General features: G+C 42.4%; 1 pseudogene; it reads left to right on the top strand.

Annotated features, from left to right (window-relative positions):
- The first annotated feature begins 9,783 nt into the window (after positions 1-9,783).
- Positions 9,784-9,900, top strand: LOC126163491 (5S ribosomal RNA; annotated as a pseudogene).
- The last annotated feature ends 4,300 nt before the right edge of the window (positions 9,901-14,200 follow it).

The raw sequence follows: 14,200 nt of genomic DNA, 5'->3' as shown, positions 1-14,200 counted from the left end.
GTTTAGCTCATGCTAGAAATATTTGTAGAGAGTTAACAAATATTAGCTTGTGCTGAATTCGTCAGTGCAAGTGTCGGCCGTAGAAAATAGCGATATTCTGAACAGATTATAGAAAACGTTGAACGGAGAAGATAAGAGTATGCTAAAGGGATTATAGAGGATATTGAGCGTAGTTGTTTCGTAGGGATAAAAAGGTAGGAAGACATTAGGACATGTGTCAGACTGACTTCAGAATGGTGATTAAAATTTCGTTACTTCGTACTACAATAGAACCTTAGTAATCCGTCCCCTATGGGACTGATAGCATGGTCGGAACGCATAAAAGATCTCATTATCAGAGGAACACTTTCATTGAGACATAACGTCACCGTTCTGTACAGTGCAACTGTAATTTTCAGCTGAAAATTCTGTCTGAAACATTGTTCCACGTTAAAACAATAACAAAACGAAAAGAAAACGTTGAGACACTAAGAAATCTTACACGAAATTGTAAGGTACAATAGTGCCGATAATGCAAAGTGTATCGTACAGTGAGACGTTGTTACTGTGAGTAAAATTTTGACATCCGTACATTCGTTATTACAGTACTGCGTTGGCACAGAACTGATTCGCGCTTCACAACTGAAAACATAAGAAACCATACGGTAAAAAATGTTCTGTTCTTCAGCAGGGCGAAAGACGTCTGTAATTTTCTTTTGCTCATCAGACGACGACCTTGATTTCGCCTCGCTGTCCCAACATTTCCTAATACACAAAGTATCTATTGTAGAGCTTCGTTCGATGTAATGAACGGCTATATCAAAAGCATTTTAAGCATTTACGTGTGATAACCGAGCCGCAGGTTCATCGTCTTCATTGTCGTCCTCATGTTCCTCGATCCTATCGGTTGTTTCAGTTACAGCGTCAATGATTAGGTCGTCAGTTGATTCAGCATCTGTTGTGCTGCCAGAGTCAGCTGATCCGATCCAGTCACTCACGTCATTAGGCTCATTATCCGGTTGTAGACGCAGTGTCACACGTTTACGTTTTATTGTTGCCGTAATTTATTTTTACAGTCCTTAATATATAAGAAGAGCACTGTCACTAATTTGTAAGTCATCGACAAATCCAGACCTAACTGTAGCAGCGGTCCGTGTCCGTAAACAAACGCTGGAAATGGGACAGTCGGACTAAGCGGGGACTCGGACCGTCCGAGGTCGGATTAGTGAAGTTCTACTGTAGTCAGCTTCTGTTTCACTGCGTATTAACTAAGCGACCGTCGATCTGTAGAAGCAAACTCCACCGCTACACCGTCAGTGATTCAGTATTCGAACATTCTAAAACAAAAAGAACAGCGGGTGTTTGGTGGTACAGTGGTTTTAGTGCAATGGGAGACGGAAACCTCGCGTGAAAAACTGAGATGTCAGCATAATAATTACGACATGATGTAAAGAGATAGCTACTCTAAGAACGTACCCTAATATTTGTAGAAAAGTGACGGTATTTACCTTTTGTGTTTGTCGGCTTCTTCTGTAGAACTGTTCTCATCAAGCCATGAAAATATAATCTCACCTACTCAGCGTTTTATATTTGCAGACTGGAGTCACTGCGAGGCTGATGTAACGCCATACATCTTCAGCTTGTTCCCGGAATGTAGATGTTAGCATACAAAACAAAGCAGGGCGTAAGTCTTTCGTTTGCAGTGGCCAATGTCAACCGATCCGGTGTGACTGCGTAATATCCTGTTCTGGCTGAACTGCGAATCAACGAGTGACGTCATTTCTCTACTTTGTATACGTTCGTATCTAAGAAACTCTCACTCTAAGACTCTTTTTGAGTAACTGATGACTGTTTCCAGCGGGTGCAATAGCAGGGCTGTAGCGATCCTCAGAAAGATGATGCTCGCTTGTGGCTACACCAGTGATACAGTACAAACATTTCTTTTACTGAAGTTTGACTGCAAAACTTGAATTGTTTTGATTTTAACACGTCAAAACTACTCCTGTTTTTGGCCTGTTTGTGATCTTGCGCCTGTAATTTGTTTTGTCTTTCCGAGAGACACTCCATTTTCCCTTATTTTACCTCCTGTTTAGCTTTGTTTAGCCATCTAAAATGTATGTTTACATTGTGCGGTTAACAGTAAGGAGAACGTACATTAATGCATATTTACGGATTTAAAAACTCAAGCTGTCACAATTTTTTCCACTGTAAAATATTAAAAAACGGCAGTAGAAGTAAATTACACATTTTTGTGTAATCAAATCACACTTTTTCTGAAATTTAATCATAATCAGTACATAAAAATGAAAATAATTAAAACCTACAGATTTTTCCGTGTACTCTTAGAGTTATTAAGAATCTCTTCATAAAGACAAACGTCTTTAATAAATAAAATCGAAGCAGCTCACTGACTCAGAATAACACTCACATACTGGAGAAAGGTAAATGTTGATTCTATACAGATATAGAGAAGATAGGCGAAGTTAACATGGATTCCAAAGGTTTAATGACGCATAATATTCACCTTCCGTTTGTTGTGACACGTTCCACATCTGTTATCTGTAATGTTTTGCGCGAATCTTGACCTAACGTACGTAGTCTTTATACGGAAATTTCAAATCGAGGACACTTCCTCTAGAGGCTATTTGCTTCGCTACCACGTCAGTCTCCTCATTATAGCGGATTCCGGTGTGGGAACGCACCCAAAGCAGATGGACAGTCTGCACCCTCCGCTTGCTGCCAACATATTCCAGCATCACATGTAATATATAATAAAGGTTGATTATTTTATGCTCTCTCCGGTGCTGAATCTTTTTAATAACACTCTCGGCGTCGAACCCGATTAATATCTTTAGGAAGGAACCTGAAGATACAAACTTGACTGCTTTGAAATTTACCAATGTCTGCACGGTAAAAATTGAAGTGTTTTAGGTGTTTTTAAGAGCTTACGGCTTTAGAGCTGAGGGCACAGAAAAGCACATCCAGTGTATTCTCCTTGGGAAGTTTCGGATCCATCTGAATATACACAGTTACAACAAAGTCACTGAGCTTAGAAGTGATAGAAACTGCTATTTGTATTTATACTTTACTAGTTTGTCGTATTAAAATTATATACTGTAATCTGGTAGCTGAATGTGTCACGATCATATACAAATAAAGGCAAATGCGAAGAATATATTACAGAATGTAAGATAGGAGGCCACTTTTTAAAGTTGGTACAAACGGCCAGAACTTTACTTCTCTTGCGGGCAATCTACAATTCGTAAATGCAGTCTATACTTTTATGGAAAGCTGTCCATGTATGCCAAGCCTTGAATAAAAAATTTATCTGACAGCATTTGACATCTACAGCTACACTAACAGGCGTTTGTAGGAGCTGAACGCATGGCTCCTAAACAGCTGCGAATGGCTCTGTGCTGAAGAGTAATTTGGTTACATAAATCGTACACACTTGGTGATCGTGTCTCAACCCATAGTTCGGTGGAGATCGAATAATCCCTCGGCAGATAGTGAATAGAATACTTTGATGCGCTTCCCACGACAGACAGTTGAGTAAGAAAATTATATTTAATATTGCTTCACGCTTTTCAACAGTGGATTGTATATGAATTGTCCAGCTTACCCGTGAGTGAAGTATTATTTCGAGGAAGTGAGGACGAGATTTTATCTGAAAAATGTGCTTTCCACGTATGACTTGAGCATTCGATTTGTAAAAATGTACGATGATTGACTTCTCAACTGAAATGTCCAGCCCGTTGGTAGACACGCAATCATCCACCTGTTCTGTGGTAGTAAGTAATTCAGATTCGGCCTGAAAATACGAATCCGCAGTTGGATTAACAGATACGCTGAGAAGACAAAGGCCAGGGAATGGCGATATGCACATATAGATATGACGGGAGTTATAAAACGGCAATGCATTGTCGGAGCTGCCATTTGTACTCAGATGATTCATTTTAAAAGGTTTCCGATTAAATTATGGCCGAACGGCGGGAGTTTACAGACTTTGAGGGCGGAACGGTTGTTGGATTTGAGGCGTGGGACATTCCATTTCGGAAATCGTTACGGAATTCAATATTCCTAGATCCACAGTGCGAAGAGTGTGCCGAGGATACCAAATTTCATGCATCACCTCTCACCACGGACAACGCAGTGGCTGACGGCCTTCAGTTAACGACAGAGAGCAGCGGCGTCTGCGTAGACTTGTCAGCGTTAAAGAAAAGTGAACTACCCGCAGAAATGTGGAACATACGACGGACGTATTCGTTAGAGTGTGCGGCGAAATTCGGCGTTAATGAATTATGGCAGCAGAAGACCGAAGCGAATACCTTTGTTGACAACACTACATCGCCTGCAGCACCTCTCCTGGGCTCGTGATTATATCACTTGGACCCTAGACGACTAGAAATGGAAAAGAGTTCTGATATCAATTGATCAGAGCTAATGGTAGGGTTCGAGTGTGGAGCAGAACCCCAGAAGCCATGGAACTAAGTTGCCAACAAGATCCTGTGAAGGCTGCTGGTGGCTCCATAATGGTGTGGGCTGTGGTTACTTGGACCTCTGGTTCCGCCAGGGTAGCCGAGAGCGCTAACGCGCTGCTTCCTGGACCCTGATACGCGCGCCGGCCCCGGATCGAATCCGCCCGGCAGATTAACGACGATGGCCGATGTGCCGGCAAGCCCGGATGTGGTTTTTAGGCGGTTTTCCACATCCCGCTAGGTGACTACCGGGCTGGTCCCCTCGTCCCGCCTCAGTCACACGACTCGCAGACATTTGAAACACATTCACATTATTTCACGATTTACACTAGATGCAGACAGCTGGGGTACACTAATTCCATCCCGGGGGTATGGGGTGGCGGCAGGAAGAGCATCCAGCCACCCTAACATTAACCATGCCAAATCCGTACTTAACCCTGCCGACATTGCGTCCAATGTGGGATAAAGGCGGTAGTAAAAGAAAGGACTTGGTCCTCTGGTCCAACTGAACCGATTGACTGGAAATGGTTATATTCAGGTACTTGGACGCCATTTGCAGCCATTGATGGACGTAATGTCCCCAAACAGTGATGGAATTTTTATGGATGACAATGCGCCATGTCACCTGGCCAGAATTGTTCGCGACTGGTTTGAAGAACATTCTGGACAGTTCGAGCGAATGATTTGGCCACTCACATCGCCCGACATGAAACCCATTGAACACTTATCGGGCGTAATCGAGAGGTCAGTTCGTGATCAAAGTCCTGCACTTGCTACACTTTCGTAACTATGAGTATCTGTAGAGGCTGCATGGCTCACTATTTCCGCTGTGGACCTCCAAAGACTTGTTTAGTCCATGCCATGTCGAGCTGCCGGGCAAAAGGAGGTTCGACACGATATTAGGAGATATCCCATGACTTTTGTCACCTCAGTCTACATCTCCGCATATTGTAATATGTTTGTGGGGAGAGTGGTTGTTCGTTCTAAATCAAGAGCCAACAGAGTACACACAAGAGAACTTTTTGGTAGCAGGGACATAACAGTGACGTTGCTTTATACCCTGCTTTTTTCTATAGAGCACGTACGTTTTCTAATGGTCAAGGTAGTATAAACAAGAATATTATCATTGTTTCTTTGGACGATCTTTCAACGTTTTTGTCTGAAGCGTGGTCTATAGTATCGATCTTCCTCTAGACGCCGTTCTTACTCTTTCGGAGCCCTTTTACAATTCTGTACATTGTATCAGTTAATTTTCGTCTTACACCCCCACAAAACACAGCTTCGTTATAGACCATCTTCTTTCAACAAACGGTCGTTTCGCCCACTCAGTGGTATACTACGACGACACGATCGTACACTCAATTTCTGTGCTAAGTCACAACTAGCCTCACACTTTTGTACGCTTCTGTAAAGCCCTCTTCTCACGGGAAGTGGAAACGTGCATGGACTAGGAGCTGGCGACGTCACAGCGTGGAATTCCACGTTCCATTACACTGGCAAGCGCGAAAATAAGAATCAGACATGTCGCTTTGTCCGTTGTAAATAGCCTGAAATGTTTACGTTCAGTTCATCTGAAACGCTATGGATCTTCCAATGCCTTTGTGCTATGAGGTACCAGTAATAGCTGACGATTAAGTGCAATTTTTGCACTGATCAGACTTGCCTTTGTTCCAGTGGAACAACGTGGTGCAATTCACCCGCCACAGAAATTTTCCATCAAGTTTAAGTTAGAATAACTTGCCCATACTTCGTGTAAAAGTAAGGGTGATTGTTTCTTTATGCGAGTACGTTTTTCAATTTCTTTACGCCCTTGATTTATAAACTGAACCGTCGCGCCCTTTGTTCGAATTGTAAGAAGAGTCACGTGCTCAACCTCTCCTGTATAATCAGTTTCTTTCGTTGTGACCTTAAGTAATTACTTGTTATGATATTATTTGAGAATTCTCGAAGTTTTCATGCATGTGCGGAAATCTGGTGTAATAAATTGTGTGGAACCAAGTGGGTGTGGATTATGTGGAGGCCTTCAGCCGGACCAGATTATTCCTCATCGATTTGATTTATACGGCTGCTATTCTGTGATAGAAATGTGCTCTCTGTGCCCACTTTTCCTTCTTTGCATTCGAGTGCTGGTGGTGGTTCTCGCCTGAGTCCATCTTTTGAGTCTCAGCTAAGTAACTGAGTGTATGGCCATTTCCTTATTATTGCATGTCGTTTTCCTTCCGTTGAATTTCACAAATGTTACGATCTTCTCATTAAAGAGTAACAAGTCACTTTGTTCCAGTATAAGGCAACCGTTTCCTCTTATAATGTAACTAATTCCCTCCATTATTGAGAACTGCTAATTGAATAAACCAGTGATAAGTTGTATACTATCAATCCTGCATATTGTTTCATGATCGTTAGGTCAATACCTGATTTCAGTTGTAAGATCAATATGAATTCTCTGTTATATCTTTTGACGAGTCATTGCATAAGGGCAGTGATAAATGAGAAGGTGAAAATCACTTAAGTGATCAAAAAAAGAGGGGGAAACAATTGTAAATACCTTTTTATAAACATTTTCCAGTTCGGTCGGTTCTCTTGTCTTAAGAGTCGCTGTAGGCTGGTGGCGACCCTGAAAAGCTATCATATTAGTTGTAAGTCTGAATGCCCCCAAGGTACTAAAAGTAGCATACCGATACATTGGTCCTAGGTCAAGTTGCTAGTGCAGACTCCATGCAAGACCTAAACATCCTACTTATACATAATTATATGTATCAGATAATGAAATTTGTAGTTACAGTCTTTCAACACACCATTCCATATAACTGACACGTTACTCCCATGTTGAAGGCGTAGCATACTTGACAGTGATGTAAATTATAAAGAGGAAACCAGTAGGTTCGCGTATAACTACTTCTAATTTTTTTACCATCTGTTTTTTTAAATATTGTAGGGTCTTTCTTATTAATTTAATAGGAGACGGTGTTATTAATTATTAATTTGTTGCACTGACCAAAGACTGGAATGATTAAGTGACTAGAAATCTTAACGTGAGTGCCAATCTATTTCAGAAAGTAAACACAAGTTAGTCACTGGAAATTCTTGGTATTATGAAACTTCGTGTAAAATATATCTAACTATATCATGGTTTTATGGGCTTCTTCACATTTTGATTTTGCCTGTAAATATATTTTTCATTGATGGTTAGTAGCTTCGAAAAAATCTCCTGTTCCATTCGAATGAAATTACGAAACGAACCTCGATCTTCAAACCTATGCGATGAAGTACATTACTGTACTTCAAAGTGATGGTAGTCAATACAGCATTGAGAATATGAATATTGTCGATGCGAAACGGACATTAGACATAATACTTTAACTCTGTTTAGTTTAAAAACGAAAACATTATAGAGATTCAACTTCTACTAGTACGTATCTTAGCATATGTAGTGCTCCTCGCTCCTCTACCTGCAGTTCGCTATTTAAGCCATCTACAAGTCCAGAATCCTCTTCGCGATGTTATCCGCTCTTCGTCGACGATCGCTAGCTAACGTAGCTATTTCACACGCTTCCATTTTCGTAAACAAACTGTGTGATTTGCGCGGCAGATGCAGCCGAGAACTGGCCCAGGAGATCGCAGCTGTCGCAAAATTTGATGATGAGGAGCACGTTATGTTCCCTGAGATGTACCAGGTCGTTTGAGAGGGCGCAGCTACCACGATGGATACCATATCTGTCAGGTTTCGTGATGAGAAACGCGGCCCGTGTGAGGACGTTTTAGAAGGGAACGAGTCGACAAGTAGGAAGCGACGGTAGCAACACCGCCCTCAAACTTCTCATACTCGCAGAACTGCAGCAGGAAGGAGGGAAGACGGTATGGCACTGACGTCACCGCGGCGCCTTGATTTCTAATGTATGCAACCCTCGACGTTTGACTCTGATTTATAGTTGAAACCCGTTGCTAGTAAACAGAGTGTTGGTCTTCGATAACAGCAAGGGATCACTGAGCTTAAGGCCAGGTTCTCACTCAAAATGGCCGAATATTCGATTTTTTGAAAGGTACAGGGTGACAATTATTGAACTATATGAAAAAATTAAATTAATTACAAACTAGGCGTGTACACAATTTATTTAACACGTTAACGTCACTACAGTTGTTCTAATTTAGGTTATGACGTGCTCGATATGCCTGCCATCATTGCGATGATGTGGCGGTGAAGAATAGCGAAATTCTGCATGACCCGTTGAAGTGTCGGAATATCAGTGCTGCCGATGACTTCCTGAATGGCTGCTTTCAGCTCAGCAGTGGTTTTGGGGTTATTGCTGTGCACTTTGTCTTTAATACAGCCCCACAGAAAGGAGTCGCATGTGTTCAGATCTGGAGAATATGGCAACTAATCGAGGCCCTTGACAGTGGCCTCTGGGTACCCCAGAGCCAGAATGCGGTCCCCAAAGTCCTCCTCCAGGACATCAAACACTCTCCTGCTTAGATGGGGGTCGCGCTCCATCTTGCATGAACCACATCTTGTCGAAATCAGGGGCACTTTGGATAATGAGGATGAAATCATCTTCCAAAAGCTTCACATGCCGTGCAGTAGTCACCGAGCTGTCAAGGAATATCCCATCGATTATTCCGTGAGTGGACATTGCACACCACACAGTCACCCATCGAGGGTGAAGAGACTTCCCGATCGCGAAATGCAGATTCTCAGTCCCCCTATTGCGCCAATTTTGCTTATTGACGAACCCATCCAAACACAAGTGGGCTTCGTCACTAAACCAAGCAATATAATGCGCATACTAATTCCCATCATGCCGCACAGCCAACCGTGCAGTGTGAATGTACTAATGCAAATCGTTAAGAAATTATGACGATTTTGTTTCATACAATTCAATAACTGTCACCCTGTATATGTGTCTAGAATTTTGGGACGGAAGCATTTTTTAATCTGCGCATTACAAAAATTTATGCAGGCCACTGTTCGAAGCAGTGTGACGGTTGCCGTGGGACGCTTTCAGCCAGAGACTCCTGATTCCACTAGAAAAGTTGTCGTGCCGTGACGCAGTGTTCACAAGCTGACTTGTATTACAGTATGCATGCAAATCATATTCGCCGAAAACGTCGACTAGCAACGTGCGCAGGCTGCTGTACGCAGCTTCCCCAGCTCAGCTGGGTCGGCTTTTCTCGCGAAGAAGACCGAGGTAATTGTTTTCCAGGAACAATTCGAGATACAGCAAGGGTTGGTAGACGGTCCTGGAATTGAAGAATAAACGTAAGTAACGAAAACAATTTTTTGGTCAAAATTGATCAAAACATAATTTTTGGCCCGCCATATTGGATTAGAGGCAACGGCCTTGCCGCAGTGGATACACCGGTTCCCGTGAGATCACCGAAGTTAAGCGCTGTCGGGCGTGGCTGGCACTTGGATGGGTGACCATCCAGCCGCCATGCGCTGTTGTCATTTTTTGGGGTGCACTCAGCCTCGTGATGCCAATTGAGGAGCTACTCGACCGAATAGTAGCGGCTCCGGTCGAGGACAACCATCATAACGACCGGGAGAGCGGTGTGCAGGACCACACACCCCTCCTACCCGCATCCTCAATTGAGGATGACACGGCGGTCGGATGGTCCCGATGGGCCACTTGTGGCCTGACGACGGAGTGCGTTATATTGGATAAGCCATTTTGAATTTCGAAAATCTAGTTTTTATGCAGATTGAACTAATAATATATATAAAAGTTTTCCCTAAACTGTAAACAGGTTTTTCTCAAGGAATGATTGGTCAAAACTGAGTGCAGACCAAAATAAAAACGGTTCAGCCTATCAACTTCTACATTTGATCCCCAAAAGGAAACACTTTTCTTAGTAGCTTATACCTATAATATAGGAAATATCTTGATGTTAACTATCTTTTGTAAAGCCGTAAAAAGTGAAAAAACCACAAAAAAAGGAATTGTTGTTAGCACCATATCGTTAAATTTAAGGTTAATTCATTCTTGTTAGGTATAAGCTCCCATGCAGTTAATGTAGTATCTACTGATGTTATACATTTTCGATTTCGGATAACTCTTGAGGGGCTACACTGCATGCTGTCTGCGTACTTCAAACTCGCAGGCCTTTGATCAAACATAATTACAGGCCCCATTTTTTCATGTTGAAAATCTAACATAAAGTTCAAGGTATGATCAATCATAATCCCCAAACAGACCCTTTTTAAGTCTTTTCACTGTCTCAAAAAAATTTCCAAACTTTGCCTATTTTTTGCTCATTTTAATAAGAACCCGGTCTCAATGTTAACACCTGACGAACGTATCACCACCAACTGCGTAACATGCTTTCAGTGTATGCGAAACTGCAGAGAAATTTGGCGATCGCCTTTAAAAAAAAAATGGTTCAAATGGCTCTGAGCACTATGGGACTTAACATCTTAGGTCATCAGTCCCCTAGAACTTAGAACTACTTAAACCTAACTAACCTAAGGACATCACACACATCCATGCCCGAGGCAGGATTCGAACCTGCGACCGTAGCGGTCACACGGTTCCAGACTGAAGCGCCTAGAACCGCACGGCCACACCGGCCGGCCGATCGCCTTTCCAGCCAGATGCTTGCTAAGTGGTAACGTATTTCAATACCGTAGTTCGCACCGGTCACTGCACAGGCGTACATTAGCGATCTCGACTTTGGAGGTAGATTGTACCCTAAACTGATGATTAATGAGTGGAAGTTGTTAGGTGAATAAATCGCTGTTCACTACCCACGTGCGATAAATATCAAAAGGCGAGAGCGAATGTTCTCTGTGAGGCTCACACAGTACGGAAATGCACATTATGAGGGCGACGCCAAAGCTGCGAGCCAGCGAACTTCCTTCGATTCTACGTTGCAAGACGGACAACTAGCGCAGTGCTGGCAAGGTACCTGCGAATGCTAACAAAATGCTTTTCACTCGTTCTTCCCTACCGTTAGCATCTGATAGAATGCTGTGTTCGCTGAGTGAAGTAGGGATGGTGGTTATCGCTGAAACAACCGGTTTTTGGTTACGTCTCTTTTTTCAACGCCAGTTTAACCGGACTGTTAAAACAACTCCAAACTACCGATTTATGAAATAACCGATCTTTGGGATTTTATTCCCATTATTTCCTGTAATAAACGTAGAAATCGAATGCAGTTTCGAGATGCCTATGCAACTGTTTTGAAAAAGGCAGTGGTAACTAAAAAAGATCACCCAGGACGGTGGATCACCCGGCTTGTGGGTCGACGAAGAACGCAGCAAATTGCACGTCGACATGTGAACTGCAGGACACATGAACATCGACGTTTCAAACGCACATTGCGGCACTGGAGAGCACATAACGACCTGTTTGGTAGTGACCACTTCCTCATCCTCCTGTCACTCCCCTTACGTCATGCCCAAGGTTGCCTACCTATATGGGCTTTAAACAAGGCAGACTGGGAAAATAATTAAATAGGCAAATAAAAGAAAACTTAGTCTGTCCACTGTTCCCTTCTTCTCTCGAGAAGTGATAAGTCGTTGACTGCTTAAGTGATAAGTGGTTGACTAGTACAAAAAACTCACCAGTATTGTCCTACTGATTCTAATATTTTGTACCTGTGTCCGCAAATAATGAGGTAATCGGGGATCATTCCACTAACTGAACATTTTCCGCATTAATTTGTATTTTTTTTTCGAGGCTACAAGTAGGTAAACGCATGTTATGTAGGCACAGCCATTAATCAGCCGCCTTCTACTTTTATCGTAAACTATGTATGAACTGTTAAGTTTTCTCCTTATATCATATCGCAAGATTGTTGTCGCTCCTCCCGTTTTTAATCTTTTCAAGTAAATGGAGCACAGTACTTCACTGATAGTACACTTTGTAAAATACTTCCAGATTAGGGATGACGCCAACCTGCAATAGAACTTATGTCTGATGTTGACAGTGAGAAAATAGCATATACGAGGTGCGACAATTAAGTAATGAGACTGATGTGAAAAAAAATGTTGCTTACCGTTTTAGTCAAGTTTAGTGTTGTCTCCTTCAACGTAGTTCCCTTCTGATTGCACACACTTTTTCCAGCGCTTATGCCATTGATGGTAACATTTCTGGAACTCATCTTCTGTAATATCCTCCAAGACCCTCGTCACAGCTTTTTGGACATCTTGTGTTGTTCGAAAATGGTGTCCCTTAACCGCCGTTTTGACTCTCGGAAATAGAAACAGGTCGCACAGAGCGATATCTGGTGAACAAGGTGGCTGTGGTAGTACTGAATTTTTTTGTCTTTCTTTTGTTTTTGAGGTTAAAAATTGCTGTACTGACAGAGCAATATGGGATAGCGCATTATCGTGATGCAGAATCCAACTATCAGCAATGTTGGCATGAACACAAAGAACTATTTTACGAAGTCTTTCTAAAATTTCTTTGTAGTAATATTGGTTAACTCTTTGTCTAAAAATGGTTCAAATGGCTCTGAGCACTATGTGTCTTAACTTCTGAGGTCATCAGTCGCCTAGAACTTAGAACTAATTAAACCTAAATAACCTAAGGACATCACACACATCCATGCCCGAGGCAGGATTCGAACCTACGACCGTAGCGGTCGCTCGGTTCCAGACTGTAGCGTCTAGAACGGCACGGCCACTCCGGCCGGCACTCTTTGTCCAGGAGGCAACCACTCTTTATGAACGATTCCCTTGGAATCAAAGAAGCACACAAGCATACATTTCACTTTTGACTTTGACATGCGAGCTTTTTTTCTCTGGGTGATCCCTTTGAGCACCACTGCGAACTTTGGCGTTTTGTCTCTGGATCGTACTGAAAAAATCAACTTCCATCACCAGTGATAACACGGCTCAACAATTCTGGATTGATTTCCGTTTGCTCTAACAATATTATGCGAGTCCATTACCGTGACGAGAGACACAAACACGTGTTAACTTATTACAGCACAACTCACGACTGACCAGTTGCATCGATGTGCCACTTGGACTAGAAGAGCTTATAGACCAAGGTCAAAGGTATTGTGCCTACGCAAACCTGCAGGGTTGCCACATCTTGCAAAGAAAATCAGTCTCATTACTTTATTGTCGCACCTCGTAGATCAGGTGAGGCGAGTCTTGCATTTGGCTTGTACACGCATACCATCTAATAGGCCCCGCCATCTGCAAACAGGTACGCTATTGTCGAAACAATGCTTGGTTCAAATGGCTCTGAGCACTATGGGACTTGACTTCTGAGGGCATCAGTCCCCTAGAACGTAGAACTACTTAAGCCTAACTAACCTAAGGACGTTACACACATCCATGCCGGAGGCAGGATTCGAACCTGCGACCGGAGCGGTCGCTCGGTTCCAGACTGTAGCGCCTAGAACCGCACGGCCACTCCGGCCGGCCGAAACAACGCTGTACAATTTCTTACTCAATGTGTTTGTTGGCTCGTTCTTGTCAGAATTGTTATTAAAATAGCGCTGATGGCTTTTCCAATTTTCTGTAATGACGCAGTATTTCAAAGCAACGTAAATTTTACGAATACAGAGAATTCGTTCTTTAAAAAAGGTTTATTTAAAAAACAAAATATTTTAGTACTGCTGCTATGGCTAATTGATATTTCAGTTTTTCTACCCTGCTTTTAGAAAAAAATAACAAGACCTATTGTAACCGAGACCAAACAAATACCGAAAAATATGGGAATTCAGAAGTAAAATACTGGTATCGGTTTTTCCCGGTCTGTGTTTTTTTCCAGCCGTAGAGTGACACACATTCG

The sequence above is a fragment of the Schistocerca cancellata genome, chromosome 2 (assembly GCF_023864275.1).
Source record: "Schistocerca cancellata isolate TAMUIC-IGC-003103 chromosome 2, iqSchCanc2.1, whole genome shotgun sequence".
NCBI classification, from domain to species: Eukaryota; Metazoa; Arthropoda; class Insecta; order Orthoptera; family Acrididae; genus Schistocerca; species Schistocerca cancellata.
The sequence above is the reverse complement of the archived record's forward strand: the minus strand, read 5'-3'. Positions and strand labels throughout refer to the sequence as shown.